At 39.5% G+C, this 24,331-nt stretch overlaps 1 protein-coding gene across 1 annotated transcript in view; it reads right to left on the bottom strand.

Annotated features, from left to right (window-relative positions):
* The window catches only part of EPC1 (enhancer of polycomb homolog 1 (Drosophila)), a 134,286-nt gene that overhangs the window by 98,654 nt on the left and 11,301 nt on the right, over positions 1 to 24,331 (bottom strand). The gene's annotated exons all lie outside the window — the stretch shown is intronic.

Here is a 24,331-nt window from a genome sequence, read left to right as displayed (position 1 = left end):
TAGTCTAGAGAGGTGAAGGTGCAGGGAAACTATTTCCAGCCGCTCGCGGGCTTTGCGGAAGGCCGCAGGGAGAGAAATGCCTTGGCCTGCTTTGGCCCCGCTCCTAGCTTGAGTTCCGGAAGAGGTGCACCCGCTGCCGGCCGGCGCCCGCCCCGGGTCGGCGGGCCCGCAGCACCTGTCGCCCGGGCAGCCTGGGCGCCGCGCCCCCGCCTCGCCTGTCCTTGGCCGGCGCGTGGGCGGGGTGGATGCGCCTGCCACTTTCCAGGGGGTAGTTTTGAACGGCGGTCCAGCGGTGCTGCACACCGGCGCTGAATTCAATGCCTGTCTTAATGACCGCGGCGAGACAAAAACGCACACGAAATGAGAGGCAGCCAGTTACTTTAGGTGAACTTGTCAAGGCAATTATTTTTACATGTCTAATCAAACTTTGCGTTATGTTATTTGACAGGCGACACATCAAGCCATTGGTCAGTTTCCTATCCACTGGGCTCACAGGATCAGCATCCTACTTTTATCTCAGGTAGGGTTTTTTTTTCCCTTCTTTTTGTTTAATTCTGCACTTTATCTACACATTTTTTTTTTAATTGTAACTGGAAGCAAATGTTATTGGACACAAACTTTAAGGGGGGAGGAATTAAATAAAGCCAGACCTTCAAAGAAATGCTGGTTTATGCTTTATATTTAGCTTACCCTTTTCTGTTTGTACTGAAAAAACGCTACTTCAATATAGTCACGGGTTCACACTTATTCTCACCATTTGTTCTCTGAAAAACCTTATAAAAAGTGAATATCATATAAAGACCTGTAGTGCTCCTACCCGCCCCCTCCCCACCACCGAAAAAGGAAAAAATGGAATTATCAGGAGAGATTTCTATCGACACAATGGCTGATGTTGTTGTTGTTATGTGCCGTGGAGTGGGTTCCGACTCATAGCGACCCTGTACAGGGTTTCCGAGGCTGTAAGTCTTTACGGGAGCAGAAAGCCTCATCTTTCTCCCGCGGAACAGCTGGTAGTTTTGAACTGCTGTTACTGAGGTTCGCAGCCCCATTCGTAACCACTACTACGCTACCAGAGCTCTAGTTGGTTTATATTAAACCACACTTCGAAAATGGGAATCCAGAGAGCTCTTTTCGGTGGAATTACTGTTAAAATCAGAAAGATTGTTAAAGTGGATTTAATCTGCTTAGCAGCAAAATTTCACATGTTCACCAAGATGCAAGTGGATTTTTTTTTAGTCTGTTTTTCCCTTGGAGGTCACATAGTTAAAATAATGTTGTTGTTGTTAAGTGCCGTTGAATCGGCTCCGACTCATAGCGACCCTGTACAGGGTTTCCGAGGGTGTAAATCTTTACGGGAGTAGAAAGCCTCATCTTTCTCCCGCGGAGCGGCTGGTAGTTTCGAACCGCTGACCTTAAGGTTCGCAGCCCGATTTGTAACCACTACGCTACCAGAGCTCCTTAGTTAAAATAATGGGCGTCCTTAAATGCTGGGTTGGAATTAACTGTTATTAGCTTAAGGCACAAAGGAAAACTACTATCTTCCAGGTTGGTTTAGCTACACACTCCATGGGAAGGGGAGAAGGCTAGGAGAGACAGAAACTGTAGTTCTTTAAAATAACTCTAAAATTAGAATAATAACTCACGCCTCTGAGGCAAAAGAGCTTTCACCTACATTTCTGTGTTTACCCTTTCAATGAGCATTTAGGGAGTATCTCCTCCCCAAGTACGCTGTTGATTAACTGGCACTGTAGGTCTCCTGAAGGAACTTGTACATTGAGGGAGAAAGACCTGTGAAATGCCACATCTAGTGACAACTGTCAGGATGAAAACTCAGGCTACTGTAGAAACAAGCAACAGTGACATCTAGCCAGGGCTTTGAAAGGGTCTGTTCTACTTTGAAGGAGCTCTGGTAGCGTAGTGGTTACGAATCGGGCTGCTAACCTCAAGGTCAGCAGTTCAAAACTGCCAGCTGTTCCGCGGGAGAAAGATAAGGCTTTCTGTTCCCCGAAAGATTTACAGCCTTGGAAACCCTGTACAGGGTCGCTATGGGTCGGAACCAAGTCCAACAGCACATAATCACCACCAACAACCACCATTGTACTTTGACTACCCTGCTGAAAATGTGCCTTTCTAACCCAGATATAATGAATAAGATTTCTGCATTTTTAACCAAACCTTCCATATACATATGGATCCCTATATACACAACATAAGGATCACCTGGGGATCATGTTAAAATATAGATTCTGATTCAGTATATCTGGGATGGAAATTAAGATTCTTAGCTGGGTAGTAAACCAAAATGAACTGGTTCAAATCTCTGGGAAGTAATCAGTACAATCCTCTCCAGCCTAGAATATTTGTTAAGTGCCATCAGGTCAGTTCCGACTCGTATCCACCATGTGTGGGACTTCTGAGTAGCAACTGGTGGGTTTGAACCTCTGAACTTACAGTTCAAACTGACCTTGCGGTCCAGTGCATTATCCTGCAAAACCACCTGTAAATTCTAATAGTGTAACTCATAATTGGAAGACTTTATAGAATAAAATAGGGTCTTAAATTACAAATAAATTTATTTTACTTTCATTAAAGTTGTTCTCTACAAACTCTAAAATCACAGAGATATGCTTACAAATTTTGCTTCCTGTCTCTCTCACCCCCGGGGTAATATACCTGTTATTTTATTTATTTTTTTCTGTATTGGCTTTCCATCCAGCTCCGCAATACCCAGGATTTTAAGTACCCAGGTCTTACTGGTCCCCAAGAACCCAAGCCCCTCTTGAATTCAGTTCTCGTTTCCTCAGCTTCCTTTATCTTGAAGTCTGTGGGTAGTGCATATGGTTAAGCACTCTACTATTAACAGAAAGGTTGATAGTTCAGACCCACCTAGAGATGCCATGAGAGATAGGCCCGTCAATCTGAAAACCCTATGGATGGTAGTTTACTCTGGACACATGGGCTCACCACGAATCCAAATCAACTCAGTGGCAACTCATTTAGTTATTTTGTCTGTTTGTCTACTTTATCCTGCCAAACACAATTCCTTGTAAAAATGGCTACTCCGGCAACTATCACTTTCACTTTCTTTTCTATTCCCAGCCTACAGTTGCCAACTTTTTTAAATACACAAAACAAAAGTGATGGGAAATTCAGATATATGTATATGGGGAGTGCAGTGGCTCTGAAGGATAAGCACTGGAGTGCTAACCACAAGGTCAGTGGGTCAAGCCCACCAGCTATTCTGAGGGAAAAAGATGAGGCTGTCTTGTTCCAGCAAAGATTTATTAGCGTCTCAGCAATCCTATACCCCTATCTCTCTTTTCTTTCTCTCTCTAGATATACATATACACACACATGTATATGGAGTCTTGGATATATATGAAGCCCTGGTGTGGCGCTATAGGATAAGCACTGAACTCTACCACCAGGTTGGTAGTTCAAACCCACCAACCACCTAACCACTCCTTGGAAACCTACAGAGTTGCCATGAGTTGGAACCAATGCAGTGGCACATAGCAATAACATACATACATACACATACACACATGTGCAAAATGGAAAATAATAATACTTCCTCAAAGGGAAACTCTTGGTTGGGAAGGGAATTGCAGAATATAAAAATAGCTTTAATGTCACAAATATAACTTTGCAACATACCATACTATTATTGTAAGGAATACAACTAAGATACTAGTAAACACTTGGTTCCAGTTGGGTGGATTAGACATCACAGACAAGGTGATAGTATGTTATTTGGCTTTGACGAATGGAAATTGGAAATGGGAATGAAATGGTAGAAAAAATTTTAGAAAGAAGCAACTGTATGAATAAAAGGGTGGGAGGAGGCAACTGCCAGGTGTGTTTGGGGCTGAGAAGGTTTATTTTGGCTGGCATTCAGTAGGTGACAATGACAGCTATGTAGGTATGAGGTATAACTGGTAAGAACTGGAGTGGAAGGAGTAGGAGTAGAAAATAAAGAGACATTACGTTTTTATGGTGATAATTACAATATCCTCACCTGCTGTTTCAATTACCCAAATTCTATTTAAAAAACAAACACAAAGAAACAACTTACAGTGAGAGTTTGTGTGAATTACAACTGGACTGCAAACTGCAAATTGGAATTTGCTCTACATATTTATTCTAAAATGTATTTATTATGTTTTATTAGTTTATATGTTGTATGTATTGGTTTATGCCCAATCTATCTGTCTCTGTTGTTGTTATAGTTAGTAAGTGTATTAACTGCTATGTATGTGGAGTCATACATAACAAAAGGACACCCTATAGGGTTTCTAAGGAGCAAGTGGTTTGGTTAGCAGGCCAGTGCTTATAGCATCATACCAATTCTCCATGTCTGCCACTACGCCCTAGTATTCCTTCTTTAAATACGTTTGTAGAATTTGACTTTAAATATGAGGCTTCAAAAAGTTCATGGAGACATGGAATGAAAAGGTAATGAGATACTTCTACGAACTTCATGAAGCCCCTTGTATTTGCATTCCCACTGTTTTAAACATAGTCCAGCACTTCATACCTAGAAACAACCTCCAATCCAGTTCATCTTTTATTCATTCATTCTTCAATAAATCTTTTTCTTTGGGTAGGGAGAGGGAGAGAGTGTAGGAACTGTGACTAGTGACTATTGGTAACCAGTAGTAGCTGGTAGAGGCCTTGGATCCTGGGGAAATGAGTAAACAATATTTGCCTTTCAGTGTTTTATAGTAGAATGCACGCTACCAAATCACTGTATCTAAACGTACCATTCTATACTCTCCCCTTTCTCAAGTCCATACATAGCCTTATTGACTTCTCTTTGTTTTGTTCACCAAATAAAAGTTAAAATCCTCTGGTGTGGCTGTCAAAGCCTCCTTGTGCTTCACTCTCTCTTCTTGCAGTTGGTAAGTGTTGTTGAGTTGGTTCTGACCCATAGAGATCCTATATAGGGTTTCCAAGGATTGGCTGGTGAATCTGAACTACCAACTTTCTGGTTCAAACTGACTTTGCAGTCCAGCTCATTAGCCCACAGCGCCATACATCATTTGCCACTATTGCCCAGGACAGTCTCTGCCCTCTGACCTGGTAAGGCTCATCACTGCCTTCAAAAACCATGCACTGGACGGCAGGGTGGTCGGTTGTTCTCCTCCACCTGCTGTTCTTCGGCCCGCTGCTGGGTTGTTACTAGTAGTAGGTGCTTCCTTGGTGTTTTTTAACAACAACACTTGCCTCCAAGTTTTTATTCACTTTTTTTTCTTTCTGTACCCCCTTTCTTCCTCTTCAGACTGGCCATCTCTTTCTACCTACTTGACATCCTACTTCACAGGAATGTTTTCTGGATTAAAAATAAACTTTCCCAAAAAGTTTATTCAAGTCCTACTCCCTGAGACTGCAAACACAACCTTTTGTTAGAAAACTGCGTCTTTTAAGATGTTATCAGTGAAGCTAATAGGAAATCATATTGAAGTAGCATAGGTCCTAATCCCTGGTGAATGGTGTTCCTTATAAAAGTAGCAGAACAGGTAGAGAAGGGGAGACAGCTACATGAAAATAGGCAGAAATCTCAGTGATTAAGCTGCAAGAAATGAGAATGCAGAGAATAGATTTTCCTCAGAAGCAGTCAGTCGACACAATCCCTTGATTTCAAAGCCTTGGCCTCCTGTGAGGCAATACATTGCTTATACACCCCCCAATGTATGATACAGGCATGTGTTTCTTAGTGTCCATAATACATTATGTAAAACAGGATGTTATGTGATTTGGGCTTGCTGCAAACACCATATTATAAACTGACAGACTGGTTCCCTTTCTAAATCTGTCTTTAAGCCCAATTTGCCTGGAAATGGGAACAGTTAGGCACCATTCATATCTAATGTTACTCCAATGTTTGCATTAGTATTTAGTATATGGAGTACCTTTTTATGCATAAACATTCAAGAAACACTTCCAGATATACTAAAACATCTTTTCACATAATATAAAAATAATATGTATAGTAATGTTTTGATAAGCACCACAAGGTACTGTCCATTTGTTATTACAAACCACTGTATGAACCTTGGATTTTTAATATGTAAATTTTAACATAAAAATGTACAGGGGTTGGGGCCACTTGTATATACAGCAGGATGTTCTGTGACATGTGACTGCAGTTTGCTGTGGCAACCCTGGGAATTCAGGGCCCATGTAAAGAGTAATGAATGTCCCTGATGGTGGTGGTGGTGGTGGTGGTGTGCTGTGGAGTTGGTTCCGACTCATAGTGACCCTGCATAGGGTTTCCAAGGCTGCAAATCTTTACGGAAGCAGAAAGCCTCATCTTTTTCCCACAGAACGGCTCGTATTTTCAAACTGCTGATCTTGAGGTTAGCAGCCCAATTTGTAACCACTACGCTACCAGAGCTCCTTCTGACTGTCCCTGCACCTCCAGTAAATCCTCAGTAGATGTAAGATGATGTTATCATCCTTCAACGTTCAACTCAAATACCATATTCCCCATGCAACTTTCTTTGATCAACTTCTCCGGGTCCTAATGAGGGAGTTAAATGAATTCCAAACAATCCTTTCAATCCTACACCAATCTTTTCATTTCTGAAGTCCTACTACACTTTTAATTAGTAAGATCAATAACTACCAGCTGTGGTGCTGTGGGCTAATGCGTTAGATGACAAAGTGGTTTGAACTGCAGGGGTCGGTGGTTCAAGCTCACCAGTTGTTCCTTGGAAACCCTAAACAGGGTTGCTATGGGTCAGAATCACCTCAGTGGTACTTGACAACAACAACATTGTACACTTGAAGGAGTACTGGTGGTTCAGCAGTTAAGCACTCAGCTACTAACCAAAAGTTTAGTTCAAAATCACCAACCCCACTCAGCAGGAGAAAAGACACAGTGATCTGCTCCCCCAGAAAGATTTGTTGCTGTTGTTGTTAAGTGTCGTGAAATCAATTCTGACTCATAGCGACACTGTATAGGGTTTCCAAGGAGCAGTTCGTGGGTTTGAACTGCTGATCTCATGGTTTACAGTCCAGTGCTGTTCCTACAGTGCCACACTGGAAGTCCAACCTCGGAAACTCTATAGGGAAGTTCTACTGTCTTAATGGGTTGCTATTATTTCATATTTTCAGTAGCCTTACATGCATGTGAAAGTTGGATAGTGAATAAGGAAGACCATAGAAGAATTGATGCATTTGAGTTATGGTGTTGGAGGTGAATAATAAAGTACCATGGACTGTCAGAGGAACAAAAGAATCTGTGTTGGAAGAAGTACAGCCAGAATACTGCTTAGAAGCTCGGATGGTGAGACTTCATCTCTCATACTTTGTATATATAATCAGGAGGGACCAGTCCCTGGAGAAGGACATCATGCTCGGTAAAGTAGAGGGTCAGCAAAAACCGGAAGACCTCCAATGAGCTGGATTGGCACAGTGGCAACAGCAGTGGGCTCACTGGGAACAGCAATTATGAGGAACACACAGTGTCTCATTCTATTGCACATAGGTTTGCCCTGAGTCGGAACCAACTTGACAGCACCTAACAACACATGATAGGAAATAGACTCCGTGGCAAACAGCAACAACGCACACACTTACTCTGTGGCAGTCAGGCAAGGTGCAAGTGTCCTAATCCTTTCAGATGACTTTCATGACAGCCCTATGAGGTGTGCCCTGTTAGCCTTGAAAGATACACGACTTGCCAATGGTCGCAAAGCCAAGAGTCAGGCTGAACTTGCAGTCCCTGACTGTCGGATCCCAGAGTGGAGTCACAGAAAACAGATTAAAGTGAAATGAGAAATAAACCGAAAGTGAGAAAAGAGCTGCTGAATATAGAGCACTCTTTCAGAGGCTTGGCAATGAAAAGGACGAGACAAAAAAGTAAGACGGGAGCAAGGATTTGTTTTTAAAGATGGAAAAATATGTGTATGTTTGCATGCTAAAAGGAAAGCATCATGAAAGGATAAGCCTTGAAAACACTTTCCACTGAGACAGGACAGAAGGAGGACTAGAATGGGTGCTGTAAAGAAGTTACAGTCTCTGATGGGGCAATATGATTAAAAAAACAAAACAAAAACAAATCCTAGTACTCATTTTGGTAACAGTTTCACAGTTTCTTCATGTAGTCATCAAATATTTATTGAATGTCTACTGAGGGCTAAGCAAAGTAGTTAGTGCTGGAGGAACAATAATAAACAAGACTAATGTGATCTTTAGCCTCACTGAACTAATAGTAAAGTGATGCTGAATTTGTATTTAATTGGGGAAATGTGAAATTCATTTCCTACAACATGTGAATGCACAATTATCTCAACGTCAAAAAGTAATAAAGTGAAATCATTGAGCAAAGAGGTACTAAACACTGAATTAATATGGTCTTCGTTGAAGTAATAATCATGGTTTCCCTTAACTTTCTGCTTTTTATTCTCATAAGATTTTATAAGGAAATGACAACAAATAATTCTTCCAAATAACATTTAGGCTATAAAATCTGGAAGCCCTTTATGACGTGTTCTTTCCCTTTATTTAAGAAATGTTGGAAAGTAGGTATTACAATTGCATTGTAATATTCTTAATAGAAGGAGCCTTGTGCACTGCTAACCACAGGTCGGCAGTTCAAACCCACCAGCTGTTTTGCAGGAGCAAGGCTGTCTGTCCCGTAAAGATTTAGTCTTGGGACCCCTATATAGGGTCTTCGTGAGTTGGAATCAACTTGATGGCAGTGGCTATATAAATCATCTAGGATCCTTGGTGGCATGATGGGTTACGTGTTGGACTGCTTCCACAAGGTTGGTGGTTCAAACCCACCAGCTGCTCCTTGGTAGAAAGATAAGGCTCTCTGCTTCTGAAAAGATTTAGTCTCAGAAACCCTAATGTGCTGCTCTATTCTGTCCTGTAGGGTCACTATGAGTTGGAATTAAGATGATGGTCATGGGTGAGTAGCTATAAAACGTGCTCTTTTCCTTGCTAGGCAGGCAACTGTTGAGTTCTCTATGGCAACATTCTAATTAGGATATGGCTGAGTGGAGTTGGGAGTCCTGGTGTGGTTCTGGCTGTAGGATAAGCACTGGACTGATACCAGCAAGCCTGCGGGTTCAAACCCACCATCCGCTCCTCGGAAACCCCATACAGGCTTGCTATGAATAAGAACAGATTCAAGGATGGTTAACAAAAGGTACAATTGTTAGAGAAGTAGTTTGAGGCAAAAATAGGAAATCATTTGGAACTTGAACAATAGCAGTGTAGTACTCAATTGAGGAACTTACTATTAAGTAGTCTTTCCCTATACATTTCAGCAATTTGCCAGAAGAATAAAAGTCTGTTTAGGAAAAAACTATTTAACTTGCTTATGTTATATCACTGCTAACCCAATTATGGCACTTAATACCATAGCCTAGGTGCTAGTCCTAGGTTCTAAGTGATAGAAGGATAAAAACGAGAGAAAGGGAAGGTACCAGCTTGTAGATGGCACACAATCTTGAGTAGATAGAACATTGTTGTTGTTAAGTGCTGTTGAGTTGGTTCCCACACACAGTGACCCAGTATAGTATTTCCAAGGAGCAGCCAGTGGGTTTGAACTGTAAACCTGTGGCTCACAGTCTGCTGCTGATCCTATAGTGTCATACTAGGAGTCCAGATAGAACTACATATATTCATTTAACATTAGCTTTGTTAAGTAACACATGCAAATCAAAAATCTGAATCAGATGTACTGACGTCAAGTGGATTCCGTCTCCGAGTAACCTTGCATAGGGTTTCTGAGGCGGTGAATCGTTCTTTACCAGAGCAGAAAGCCTCATCTTTCTGAGCAGCTGGTGGGTTTGAACTGCCCACCTTACCGTTAGCAGTTGCAGTGCTTATCCTACAGTGCCACTAGGACTCTTTACATACAAATCATAAATGATATTATGAGTGCTGCAGTGATGACATTTAGAGGAACAAGGGGGAAAAAATCTTAATAAAGTCAAAACGTATACTGGAAAACTCAAAAATAAAATTTGGTAGCAGGTAGTGTACACAGAAGGAGTCCTGGTGTGACGCTGTGGGAGAAGCGCTTGACTGCAAAGTTGGTTTGAATCACATGGTCAGTAGTTAAGACTCACCAGCTGCTCCTTCTAAATCCTATACAAGATTGTGACTTGAGGACACTTAACAACAATATGCACAGGAAGATGGACAGGGAAGAGAACGTTCTAGGAGAAGAGATTATTCTATGACCCGAATAAGGTAATAATGTCCATTTACCTTCTGAAATTTGGGGCACAGAATTATCTTTCTTATAACTGAATAGCAGATCAAATGCTTTGCTTTCACTATGTTTATCCCCCTTAATGATACTTTTTGAGTAACATTGTGCCAATTGAGTTGGCCTACTTAATGCAGTTTCTCTTCCCTTCCTTATTAGGGAAGAGAAAGTGAACAAATCACACCTGGAGAGTGAGGTTACAGGTGTGCAGAATGATTCACAGAGTGAGAAGTGTACTGAGTATGGACCTTGGGAAACTCCAATATGTAGGAGATGAGCAGAGGGGAAAGAGCCAGGGAAATAGATGAGAGGGCAAGTTGGGAGAGGTCAGGAAAGAAGCTAAGTGAGGTCAATGTTTCAAAATGGGAATATCAGTGAGGAGGGTCAAAAAGAATGAGGAAGACACTGGAGATCCTATCACACACCCTTTCTATATGATACTGTGGGCAGAAAGTATACTCTGGTGAGCCGAGACAGGTTGAGTACTATCTGTGCCTTACGTTAATTAATCATTTACTGGTTAGGTCAACCCAAGAAAAAAAACAACTGACTTTTCCAGTTTCCCCCTCTGATACTCTTCAAGGTAAATACTTGCTCATGGAAGTGAGAACTCTGAGATCAAAAATAAGTTTCGCTCCAGGACATAGCCAGGAACAGAGTGAGCCAACATTGTCAGAACCTCCCACATTTAGAAGAGAAAACATTCTATTATTTCTTGAGTCTTCACAACAACCTGGCGATAGGAGGAAGTAAAACATATTTTTCATCTCTAAGGTTGCAGAAACGAGTAAACAAAAGCCCTGACTTATCTAAGTGAAGGACTGACGGGCAGAAGTCACATCCAGAACATACGATATCTTCTGAATTAGATTTCTCAAGCATTAGCCCAAAACCAAACCAACCAACCAACCTAGCAACAACAACAAATGTACTGTGCCACACTGCCGTAGTGAATATATTTGGATGAGACTATCATGGTTCTAATTGTTTTATTCATAATAAGGTTAGCATTTTGGTGTATTTTCTTTTCCTTTTTGGTTTCGTTAGTTTTTGGTTTTGCTTTCTGTTTGCTGGTTTTATAATATTGGGATTGTTTTATGGCCCTCAATTCTCAATTAATATCTTAACTTGTGAATGTCTCCACCTCATTAAATATTCTCATAAGAACATTTTTGGTGGAGATACTTATTTTCTGTATGTTCCATCAATTTTTTTTACCCTCTTATTTTCCATTCTCTTTCATTAAACATAAATTTTCTGTGAGTCAGAGGTGACTTAATAGCATCTAACAACATTTTTTCTTTATCAATAATACTTATAATCTTAATAGATTAAAATACTTAGTTTAAATTTTTTATGGTACACATAGAACAAGCATCTGCTCTCTTTTGAATAATGATGATGCCAAGTCTAATTTTGCTAATCAGTCTGAGTAGATGGTGAAAAAATATGGGTCTCAAAAATCAGTATTTCTTTCAAGGCAATAGCTATATTCTGAATACGGTCCACAAAACATGAATTCTAGATGTTCTGGTCTAAGAATTATACAGTCTAAGAAATTAGGAAAACATTGCCCAATATATCTTCCTCTTTAAGAATCACAATGTCTAGGTTCAGAGAAATCCTGCATAAAAAAACCCATTTTCTGAGGCCTGATGCAGTATTTACCAAATTTACCAGACCACGAAACCCCTTTCCATGTATAATCAATATTCCTTTCTTTCTACATGAGCATACATTGGAAATTGTAATCGAGACAATTCCAGGTAACAGTAGTTTCTCTGATCCACTTAATTAACTTTAAGTATGAACTTTGGAAAAGTATAGAAATCTTATAAATGTAAAATATTATCTTCGTTGCCACTTATGATTCGTGTCCTTCTCAAACCAGGGCAAAGTAAGACATTTAAATAGAAAACTGAGCAGAATTCTAACAGGTATTATAATTGAGCAGATTGTTATACTCTGACACTGTCCCCAAATCAAATCTGTTGCCCTGGAATTGATTCCCACACACAGCTACCCAACAGGACAGAGTTGTTGTTAAGTGCCCTCGATTCCGACCCATAGCAACCCTGTATAGGGTTTCCCAGGAGCAGCTGGAGAGAGTAGAACTGACCAATAGAATTCCCAAGGTTGTAAATCTTGATGGCAGCAGATTGTCACTTCTTTTCCCAGGAGTAACTGGGGTTAGCAGTTAGCATCCAAATGCTTAATCACAGCTCTAAGAGAGCATTTAAGTCATTAAAAAATGGCTAGCCACGTGGGCATTTAAGTCATTAAAAATGGTTAGCTACGCTTGCTTTGCTATCATTTCTCTACAGATCATTTTACTTTTCTGAGCTTTATTTTTTGTATGTGAGTATGAAACGTAACATTGTTCTTAAGGTCTCAAAACCCTTCTGTAAGGAAAAGAAGAGACAAAGCAATCTTCAAATGAAACCAAAGACCTACATAGTATGTAAAAATTTGCATAAAACATTACATCGGTTTTCTAGCAGCTTTCTGTTTTATTTTCATTGAACTGTTTTATATCATTTATATGGTTTGATCTACATGGAGCCCTGTGGCATCTCTTCTCCTTGGCAGGAATACCAAATGATTCACTGGGTGGCTGCCAGGTGGCTGTTCAGTCCCTAAAGCTGGTCAAGCAAGCTCCCCAGGAGTTCAGCACTTCTCTGCTCCTGTTGCTACTGTTTCCCTCTGGGTGAGTGCCTTGCATGAAAACAGTCAAGTGATTAAGTAGCAGTTTGCATTCACAGTAGCAGCAACGTCTACTTGAGAGATACAAACATGATGTGCTGGAAGGTACACTGGCTTCCATATATGAAGACCTAGATATTAGTCTAATGTATACCACTTTAGACTATGTAACCCACCCAGATTCAGCATGGAAGAAAAGCCTGCAGATAAGCTTCTGAAAGGCCATGAAATACCAACAGTATGACCCAATAAAATGACTTAGTTCTTAGACTTAAATATCAGATGCTTCATCTGAAGAGTCTTCCTTGTCTTCCTTCTTAGGCTATTATGAGGAACAAATGAGACAGTAAGATAAGTTTTTGGAAGTTAATTTTAATGGTTATGAAGGGCATAGTTCCTCACCCCTATCCCCAGATAACACACTGGAAGAGAGTTCTTACTTTGGCCTGGGTGCTTTACAAGTACGAGCTCATTTAATTTCTACAAAATCACCTTAAAGCCTGTCATATAGTAAGAGTTCAATATTAGTTATTGTCAATATTATTTCACACACACAAAAATGCAACATTTTTCTTAGAGAAAGATATAGGCGTAGTTTCCAGTGATGGTGGAAAGGTATCCCAAGTAAGCTGAATCAGAGTCCTACATAATTTCACTTTAACATAAACTGGGTTTACACTAGCTGTTCAATCCTTCTCCTTGAACAAAAACATTCAAAACACAAGTCTTAGAAAGAAATGCTATTCTGATTTTTTTAAAAAGTGTTTTTTAAAATACTGTTTACAAATCCTATTCTCTCCTCTCCCATTAACAAAAATGTTAATGAGCATTCCTACATATTGTTGATAAGCGCTGTCCTGTTGGTTCTGACTCATAGCAATCCTGTATAGGGTTTTCTAGAAGCGATGGGTGAGTTTGCCTTGAGGTCGAGTGCTTATCCTATGTTACCACACCAGGACTCCTTAAGACACTATAGGTTTGTTTCAAAAACACATGTGCAAAATGCGTTTTCTTTGAAACTACATACATATAAGGGGCTTCAAAAAGTTAATGGAAACATTCTATTATCTTTTAATTCCATTTATCCATGAACTTGAAGCTCCTTGTACACACACACACACACATTTACTTCATTACAATAGAGTTTTAGGACACTCTTATGTTTCTCACCAGTATGTAATCCCCCATTTTCCATTTTAACAGAACTTGTTTTGTCTTTATTTTCTTGGGTTGTTCCATAATGTGTGCCTTTTCAAATAAAATAAACTTTTAACAGTCTACTTGAAAATCAATGGCTCTTCAGCAATTAATGTGAATTATACTTTGTATAATGACCTTTCCTAAATTTCCCACTTTTCTTAATTCCCACGGGGAATTTAAAGAAAAATATCTAAATATAGAGGAAATAATTTAATTTTGTAACAGCATTGCCTGCATCATTTGGACTTTCATGGCTACTTTAAACAAATAGAAAACATTTTAAACCATGTTGGATTTTTAAATTGCATCATCAATAAATCAAAAATAGTCTACGTTAGGCTTACTTTTATCAAATAATGGCTCAAGAGCATTTTGTTCTAAAATATGTAGATTTTAATCCTTGCTCTGTGATCTTAATCTCCCAACACCTCATTCTCTTCTACTTTGGAGAGAATTTGATGACCCTTTCCAAATCTGAAATTTTATGAGTATCTCACTCACTTTTCTATTATTGTTGTTGTATGCTGTTGAGCCAATTCTAACTCATGTCGAGACCCCTGGTGACAAACTAGAAGTTTCCCATAAAGCTTTTTTTGGCTGAAATCTTTATGGGAAGAAATCTCCAGGTCTTTCTCCCACAATGCTGATGGGTAGGTTTGAGCTGTTGACCTTTCAGTTTGCAGCCATGCACTTAAATGCTGATGACCAGGGCACCTTACTTTTTCTATGTTGCTAAGTGTAGTCAAGTCGATTCCAACTCATAACAACCCCATATGGGGTTTCTGAGGAGCAGCTGGTAGTTTGAGCCGCCTACCTTGCGGTTCTGGTAGCGTAGTGGTTACGAATCGGGCTGCGAACCGCAAGGTCAGCAGTTCGAAACTACCAGCTGTTCCGTGGGAGAAAGATGAGGCTTTCTGCTCCCATAAAGATTTACAGCCTCAGAAACCCTGTACAGGGTCGCTATGAGTCCGAACCGACTCCACGGCACATAATAATAACAACCTTGCAGTTCACACTGACTTTTAGGTTCAGTGCATTAACTTACAGTGCTAAATCCGGACTTTACTATAGTTGGCAGAAAAAAATGGAGTGCATACATTAAAAAAAAATTCGAAGGAATGTGTTAAGATCATTTATTTTGAGATAAGTGCTTTAAAAAAAAAACTATGCCTTTACTATTTCCTGACTATACACTTCCACAAGGAGCCCTGGTGGCGCTGTAGGATAAGTACTGGACTGCTAACCTCAAAGTCAGCAGTTCAAACTCAGGAGCTGTTTCACAGGAGAAAGATAAGTCTCTCTGCTCCCAGAATGATGTGCAGCCTCTGGAGCGCCATTCAGGGGTCTTTTTTTGTAGTGGGTTTCGTTTCTTTTATACATTTGCATAATGCAGGAAGACCTTAAGAAGAGTTGCTAAACACAGTTGAGTTCGTTTCAATTCATAGTGATTGTCCAAGGAACTGCTGGTGTAGTGCTGCAGATTAATGCGCTGGACTACACAGTTGTTTTGAATCTCAAGATCGGCAGTTCAAGCTCATTAGCCGCTCCTTGGAAACCCTCTATGGGGTTGCTATGGATGGGAACCGACTTGACTGCACTTAATAACACGGAGCTGATGGTAGGTTTGAATGTCCGACTTACAGTTAGAAAATAAAGTACTGCGAGTTATATTCCACAGAGACTATTTTAATGAATAAATAAAAAAAGTTATTTTCTATTCCTTAGTAATGAATTAGCAACATTTGACACTTGAACACACGGTTTTTATAGGATACTTGGAAAAATGTTGCTGCTAAACTGTCTAGCCGGTTCTCACTCATAGTGATGCTGTATAGGGTTTTGGAGACTGTAAATCTTTGCAGGAGCAGAAAGGCTCCCTGTCTCCCACAGGTGAACTGTCCTTGCGTTTCACAGGTCCAGTGTTTATTATTCAGAGCCTGAGTGCGCAAGTGTCTGTGCCTTTAGTGTGTTCGAATGTGATGTAAGGAGATCATAGCATCCAAATATATCATTAAATCTAGAAAATTACTATGGAATGAAAGATGCTAACTACAAAGGCTGGAGCAGAAATGATCAAAAAAATTAAGTTTAATAACTAGAGATCTCCAAATAGCCTGATATCCTCACTGGAAAAGGCCAAGAAATTTCTGTGTAATAAATTAAAATTATTAGTACAGTAGTATTGTCTAGGAATTGAAAAAATGTAAAAAACAAAACAAAAATAATATCAGTAACAATTTAACCAACTGCAAAAAATCTGATAAAAAAAATTAATACATGGAAGAGTACATTAAATCTTACATTGGAAAGCAGAATTGTTTTATAGACTTCATCAAGTTTTCCCAGTCTTGTTTTGTTTATTGGTTCCCATCCATGGCGTGGTGCCATAGGATAAGCACTTCACCGCAAGGTTGGTTTGAACTGCAAGGTTGGAGGTTCAAATTCAGCAGCTGCGCCTTGGAACCCTATATAGATAGGGTCACTGTAGGTTGGCTGGACTCAACAATTGTTATGAATTATGAAAGAAAAAAAGTGAAAAAATATGTAGTCATATTTCTTTGTTGTTGTTAAGTGCCATTGTGTCGGTTCCAATCCATAATGACCCTCTTTAGGGTTTCTGAGGCGCAGCTGTTGGGTTTGAACCGCTGAACTTGTGGTTAGCAGTCCAGTGAGGATCCTACATACCAGAACTCTGTGATTGCCATTAATGAACTGTACAGAGAGCCTGCTATACACAAAGCGCAACCTAATTTGAAAGGTGACATTTAAAATAACTTGAAATCTTTATACTCTCTAATTTACAAATGATTAAAATCAAATGTACAGGAAATGTTTCATAAGTGTACTTTACAAGTTAATAATTTATGAGTGAAAATTGGAAAGCAATATTCAATAATTGTGGAATAATCAGGCCATCAATTTACTTGGCCATTCAAAGTGATAAATATGAAGTATTATATTAATATATGGAAACAAGCATAAAAATCAGAGATGGAAAAGGAAATGAAAAAGGACACTCCACTGAGTGATTACAGAAATGACAGACATTGAGCTAATCATGAAGGAATGAAGAGATGACTTTCTCTCTAAGATACATCCTGTGAAACAGTTTGATGCTATCTACACACTGGCAAGAAAGATTTCTGGATGGTGTATGTAATACTCACAATGGCAAATTCCAACTGCCTCCCCTCCTAAAAACCTCCATTTCCCGCCCCCCAAAAACCCCTCCATTTTCCATTCTTAATATCATTATTGTTAAAAAGGGATAGTAAAAGGTGAAGTTCACTCAAAAAAGCAGAGAATTTCGAATTTCAGGGATAAAGCCCCAATATTTCATAATCATAAAAAAATTCAATGTAAAATTCCATATTTTGGTATGTAACATATGTATTTTAAATTATTTAATGAAAATCTTTATTTTCAAGAATCCTCCCACTGTTTTACTAGCTCCTTTAGCATTATGCAGCTGAACAAGTAAGCTTACAAAAAATTAACTGGAATCTTAAAAGGTCCTAGAAGGACGTGTATTTCAATCGAAATTCACATATTTACCTGAAACCCCTACTCAGGTGAAAGGAAAGAATTACTAAGCAGAGACTGCTCATTCCTATGCTGTCAAATAAAAATGCCACTGGTCAGCCTAACATAGGGCAGCTGTTTTTTTTTTTTTTTCTTTTCAATTGTAATTTCTGCTGATCTTAGGGGGAAAAATACTAACTTAGTAATAGAAGTAGACTCATAAATGTAAACTCTTAAATGTCAAGAAATGTTAAATAAATAAACCCAACAATTATTCCAACTTGTAGGTGCCCTCATGCTGCCCCCTGCTGCTCAGTGTCCACACTTACCTACCAATTCTCCCCAGCTTTCAGTTTTTCTTACTTCCCTTTATTCTCCTCATAAAAACTTAACCTAGTCAGAAGCCCATACCTTTGGGTCTTTCAGAGGTTACTGGATAAGCAGGTTAATATAAGAGACAGGTAATTGCCTTCTACTTACGCCATCACCAATTCCTGGCCGGTCAACAGGACCACTTAAACTTCTGTGCTGTGGATAATGAGTGCCTTCTGGGTTCCTAAGCTTGAGATTCCAAACCCTCCTTGTAGTGGTCTGTTCGGGTTCCGTGCTACCATAATGTACCTACCTATACTACTTTCTACCCTCACCTCAGAGCTAACTTACAGCTCATGTGTCCAAATACCATGTATTTTCTCTCCGTTTTTGCCTGTGTTCATTGCTGCTTTCCTCTTCTCTCAGTTTCTACGTATGTGGAAAATCTAACTATTCTTCAAGACTCTGTTCACAAAAGCTATATTCTCCATAAAGTTAAGTCCAACTCCCAAGTGCTTCTATTTCCTTTTTCTTTCTTTAATCCTTTAATCTTATAAAACCAAACCACTGTCTTCCAGTCAATTCCAACTCAAACCAAGCCTATATAGGATTTCCTAGACTATCTTTATGAGAGCAGACAGCCTTATCTTTCTCTCATAGTAGCTGGTGGGTTTGAATCACCGACTTTTGGGTTAACAACCCAATGCTGATTCTACAGCACCACCACGGGTCCTATGTTGTTAAGTGCCTTCGAGTAGATTCCGACTCATAGTGAGGGGTGAGTTTGAACTGCCGATCTTGCAGTTCAAAGTTCAGTGCATTATCCTGCAGTGCCACAACAGCTATAGTTAGAAGAAAAAAACGGGGGTGCATACTTTTTAAAAAATGTAAAGTGCTAAGAAAAGATCATTGATTTTAAAATAGGTATGTGTTTTCTATACATGGTGGTGGTTATGTGCCGTGGAGTCGATTCCGACTCATAGCGACCCTATACAGGGTGTCCGAGGCTATAAATCTTTACGGGAGCAGAATGCCTCTCTTTCTCCCGCAGAACAGCTGATAGTTTCAAACTGCTGACCTTGAGGGTTGTTGTTGTTGTTAAGTGCCGTCGAGTCGGTTCCGACCCATAGCGACCCTGTATAGGGTTTCCGAGGGTGTAAATCTTTACGGGAGTAGAAAGCCTCATCTTTCTCCCGCGGAGCGGCTGGTAGTTTCGAACCGCTGACCTTAAGGTTCGCAGCCCGATTCGTAACCACTACGCTACCAGAGCTCGCCTTTAATATTACTTGAGTATACACATACAGAATACAGAAAGGCCTTCAGATGCGTGGAAGACAAAATAAAGTCCTGGAAGATAGTTCTTTCACAGATTATCTCCAATGAGTGATCAAAACAGTTTTGCGCTCTCTATTCATTAGGAGTTAATTAGCAACACTTGATACTTAAAACAGAAGGGTCTCACTGGATGCTTGGAGGAAGAGGCTTTACCTTAAGTGTTGTCAAATATAATGTGAGGAAACCGTGTAGCTGACAAATACTTCATTAAAACTATTAAATTACTATGAAATGAAAGATGCAAACTTCAAAATACAGGCGAAAGCAGAAATAACCAAAATAATTAAATATAGTATTATTGTTGTTGTTGTTGTTATGTGCCGTGGAGTCAGTTCTGACTCAGAGTCACCCTGTATGGCTTTCCGAGGCTGTAAATCTTTACAGGAGCAGAAAGCCTCATCTTTCTCCCGCAGAACAGCTGGTAGTTTCAAACTGCTGACCTTGTGGTTTGCAGCCTGATTCGTAACCACTACGCTACCAGAGCTCCTTAAATAATAGTATTAAAGCTCTTTGAATGGTCTGATATGCTCACTGGGAAATGTCAAGGAATTCCTATATAATACATTAAAATAATTACCACAATAGTACTGTCTAGGCATTAAAAAAATACTAAACAAAAAAACAAAAACAAAGCTGTTAGCTCCTTGAGTTAAAGGACCCTTGGTGGTGGTGGTGGTTATGTACCGTGGAGTAGGTTCCGACTCATAGCAACCCTGTACAGGGTTTTTGAGGCTGGTTTAGGATTTTAAATCTTTATGGGAGCAGAAAGTCTCATGTTTCTCCCAAGGAAAAACTGGTTGTTTCGAACTGCTGACCTTGAGATTAGCAGCTCAGCTCATAACCACTATGCTGCCAAAGCTCCTTAAAGGACCATATTTACCTTTAAAGGTGCTCAGGAGCCTAGGTTAAGCATTTGGGCAATCACAAGGTTGGTGGTTCAAATACACTACCATGGGAGAAAGATGAGGCTGTCTGCTCCCATAAAGGTTTGTATGTCTCAGAAACCCTAAGAAGCAGTTCTACTCTGTCCTATGTGATCACTATGAGTAAAAATAGACTTAATGGCACTGGCTTTTTAAAAAAGGCTCAGAACTCTGAGGGGTTTACTTTTGTTTTAATGTAGTTGTTTTTAAAGTGCCCGCAAGTCTGTTCCAATTCATAATGGCCCTGTGCGTAGTGGTTACGAATTAGGCTGCTAACCTCAAGGTCGGCAGTTCGAAACTACCAGCTGTTCTGCGGGAGAAAGATGAGGCTTTCTGCCCCCGTAAAGATTTACAGCTTTGGAAACCCTGTACAGGGTCACTATGAGTCGGAACCGACTCCAGGGTACTTAACAACAACAACAACAATAGGATTTCCAAGGAGTGACAGGTAAGCCTGAAGCGCTGACCTACCAGTTCAAACTGACCTTGTCATCCAGTACTTATCCTACAGGGCCACACCAGGACTCCATTTTAATCTAGTAGATAATAAAGATTTATTTTATGAGTAAACAGCAGAAGACAATAATACCTTAACTCTTGGGAAGGCTATCTGAATCGCTGGCTTTTAGTAGTGTGGGAAAGGATAATGATCTAGCTAAGGTTGATCTAATTCTGTAATAGTAAAATATCAACCCACCTAAATGGATTGATGTTTTTAATTCTGTAACACTGTGTAAGGTCCACTTTGATCTCTGAAGCAGACTTATCTTTGGAAAACTGAATTTAGGACACGTATTGAGTGCCTAGAACATGCCAGTTACTATTCTAGGCACTGTTCTAGAAGCATTAATTCACTGTAGTCTCACAACAACTAATAAATACTGTGGCGCTGTGGGTTAACGCGTCAGACTGCAAAGCCGTTTGAACTGCAAGGTCAGCGGTTCAAGCTCATCAGCTGCTCCTTGGAAACCCTATACAGGGTTGCAATGGGTTGGAATCGACTTGACGGCACTTAATAATAACAATAGTAAGATGAGGTATGTAATGATAGAAAAGGAAAGTGAAGATCTAGGCAGTTAAGTAATTGGCTCATGGTTATTAAGGTAAGAAAAGGCAACTTTGAAAACACATTAGTCAAAGCTTGTGTACTTGAAGTGTTCTCCCAATGTCTTCAGTAAAAATGTGTATCGTTAGGTCTCTGGCTAGCTATCCTTAAATTAAAAACTCTTATTAATAGAGTAATCTTGGAAATTATGCTTAGATGATCAGAAAAAGCCAGGATAAAGATGCAGCATTCAGTCAGGTTTTTTAATATTTGGTTCATCATCATCCTGTCAGAAATAATGTAAAAGAATGTGGGATCCTGCCCAGTTCCAAGGTCTCTAGATTTAGAAACAAATGATATACTCAAAGATTTTTAAAATGCAAAGTCTAAATATTAAGAGTCAACTGATGTAGCTATTTGGGAGAACATTATAAGTTTTAACCTGATTTAAAAATAGGTAAAGAAATGATCCATATCTAAGGGAAGTGAAAAAAACAAACCTAAGACACAAATACCCTGTTGCCTTCAAGTCATTTGTGACTCACAGCGATCCTATACGACAGAGTAGGGTAATCTTTCCGGAAACAGACGACCACATCTTGCTCTAACAGAAGCACTTGGTGCTATCAGGGCTCCTTCAAAAGACGTTTGTTTTTATTCAGTGTTGTCGTGTTGGTTCCAACTGAAAGTGTAGGGTTTCTGAGAAACAGCTGGTGAGTTTGAACCACCGACCTTGCAGTTCAAACTGACCTTTTGGTCCAGTGCTTATCCTACAGTACCATACCAGGAAGTAGGCCTTGTGAATATCTTAAAAAAAAATTTTTTTTTTTAATACAGTGATTAAAATAAGACTCAGCATCCCACACAAGGATCCTGTTGTGTTCCAACCCAAACTCTGCTTGTTCATTAAAAATCTCAACAGAGATGGAAGATCAAAAAATTCACTTGAGAAGACAACACCCAAAATTATTTATAGGGCATAACTGTTTTCGTAACAGATCAGCATCTTTTAACTCAAGAAAGATTTAAAATAAACACAGAAACTTAAAAAAATGTACTGTTAATCAATCTGAGCATATATTATACTGTTAAGCATTGCTTGAACATCGGTAATGGTGGTGGTGTGCCGTGGAGTCGATTCTGACTCATAGCAACTCTATCTAGGGTTTCCAAGGCTGTATATCATTATGGGAGCAAAAATGGAGTGAGAAGTCAGTCTATTAGACTTAGGATTTTAAGTAGAACTCATGCTAAGTTTATATGTTAGTATTGAAAGACTAATTAAGGAGAACTTAAGAATCACCATATTTAGAGTTGCATTTATCAGATTTAACAACAACAACACATATGTTCTAACTACAAAAGAAGGAAATGGTAGGTAGTAAATTTATAAATCATTTAAAAATATTCTTCTTGTTAAGTGCCACCAAATAGGTTCCAACTCAGAGATCATGTATAGGGTTTCTTAGGAGCAACTGATGAGATTGAACCACCAATCGTGTGAGATGTTACATTAATTAAGGTTACAAATGAGATCAGTATTATTTTATTTGAATTTTTAGATCAAGTATTATTTAACGGACCATGATTTCTCAAAGTTGTGAGATTTAGAAATATGCCAAGATTTATGAATCTTATAAAATTGTTTTTGATATGTGACTTTAATAAAACATTTTTTATTAAAAAACAAATTTGAGTAGTCTTTCAGTGCACACAACTCATTCTTGAAGACATCAGAAAACATAACTGAAGAGGTGGCACCATAGAGTGGCTTTTCTTCCAGCAAAAGTTGGTGTTTGTAAGATAGTGTTCACCCAGACCTGGCTGAACTGCCCAGTTATTTTTATGTTTAGACCTCCCTCACTTCCTAGGAGAAGGATTATTAACTTTTAAAAGATGACGATGACAGATACCAGCTCTAGACTTCTGACCCTCTCAAAATGCTGGTTTAGTGGCTTCTTGAAGCTCCTTTAAACTGCTTGTATAACAGCAATTCTCAATCCTACCCGCATGTAAGAATTCTGTGGGCAGCTTTTGGAAAATACTTATGCCATCCCAGGACAATTAAATCAGAATCTCTTATATCAGACATATATTTTCCATTTTTTAAAGTTTATGGTGGACTCTTAAGTACAAGCAGAGTTGAGAATCACTGGTACAAGTCTCATCCTACCCTGGTCTGGAGGGCTAATAGACCAGCACTGCTCAATTTGAACCTTCTGTAATGATGAAATGTTCCATTAATCTGTAGGGTCCAGTATGGTAGCCATTAGCCATCTGTGGCTAAGAAGCACTTGAAATGTGGCTAGTGTGACTCAGGGATTTAATTTTTAATTTCAGTTACACCAAATTTAAATCATGTGGTCACGTGAGGCTTTGTTGTTGTTGTTATGTGCCATGGAGTCGGTTCCGACTCACAGCAACCCCGTACAGGGTTTCCGAGGCTGTAAATCTTTACAGGAGCAGAAAGCCTCATCTTTCTCCCACGGAACCGCTGGTAGTTTCGAACTGCTGACCTTGCGGTTCACAGCCCGATTCGTAACCACTATGCACGTGAGGCTAGTGATTATATATTTTATAGCACAGTTCTGACAAGTTCAAGACTCATTGATCTGAGTCTATTACTAAATAGTTCCTGAATGACTCTTTTTGATACTTGACCTCACCTTCAAAGCTGTAGAACTAAATTCTCCAGGGTTCCTCATACCACCTTCTTGACTAGACTCTTAATGATAAGAAGGGAAGTTTGAGGTTTATGATGGCTTCTTGGGATGGTTGGGACATATAATTTGCGGAATTTTTTTCCCTTTAATGTCAGTAGCTTGTTTCTTGGACTTTATACTTTAATGAAAAATGAGCAAAGGCCTTCAGAATGAAATCTTTAAGTGTCAATGCTTAGACATGGAGCAGCAAAGACATTAAACCCTTGGAAAAGGTCCTCTTTGCTTCTTGGCATATTACAGTGTTACTCAAACTGGAGTCTGTGACCTCTGTATTGGAGGGTGGAGAGTTTCTGGTGGATTGTGCCTGAGTTAAGATCTAAATATAGCTCACTGGCAT

This window comes from Chrysochloris asiatica, unplaced genomic scaffold (genome assembly GCF_000296735.1).
Source record: "Chrysochloris asiatica unplaced genomic scaffold, ChrAsi1.0 scaffold00532, whole genome shotgun sequence".
Classification (NCBI taxonomy): domain Eukaryota; kingdom Metazoa; phylum Chordata; class Mammalia; order Afrosoricida; family Chrysochloridae; genus Chrysochloris; species Chrysochloris asiatica.
The sequence above is the reverse complement of the archived record's forward strand: the minus strand, read 5'-3'. Positions and strand labels throughout refer to the sequence as shown.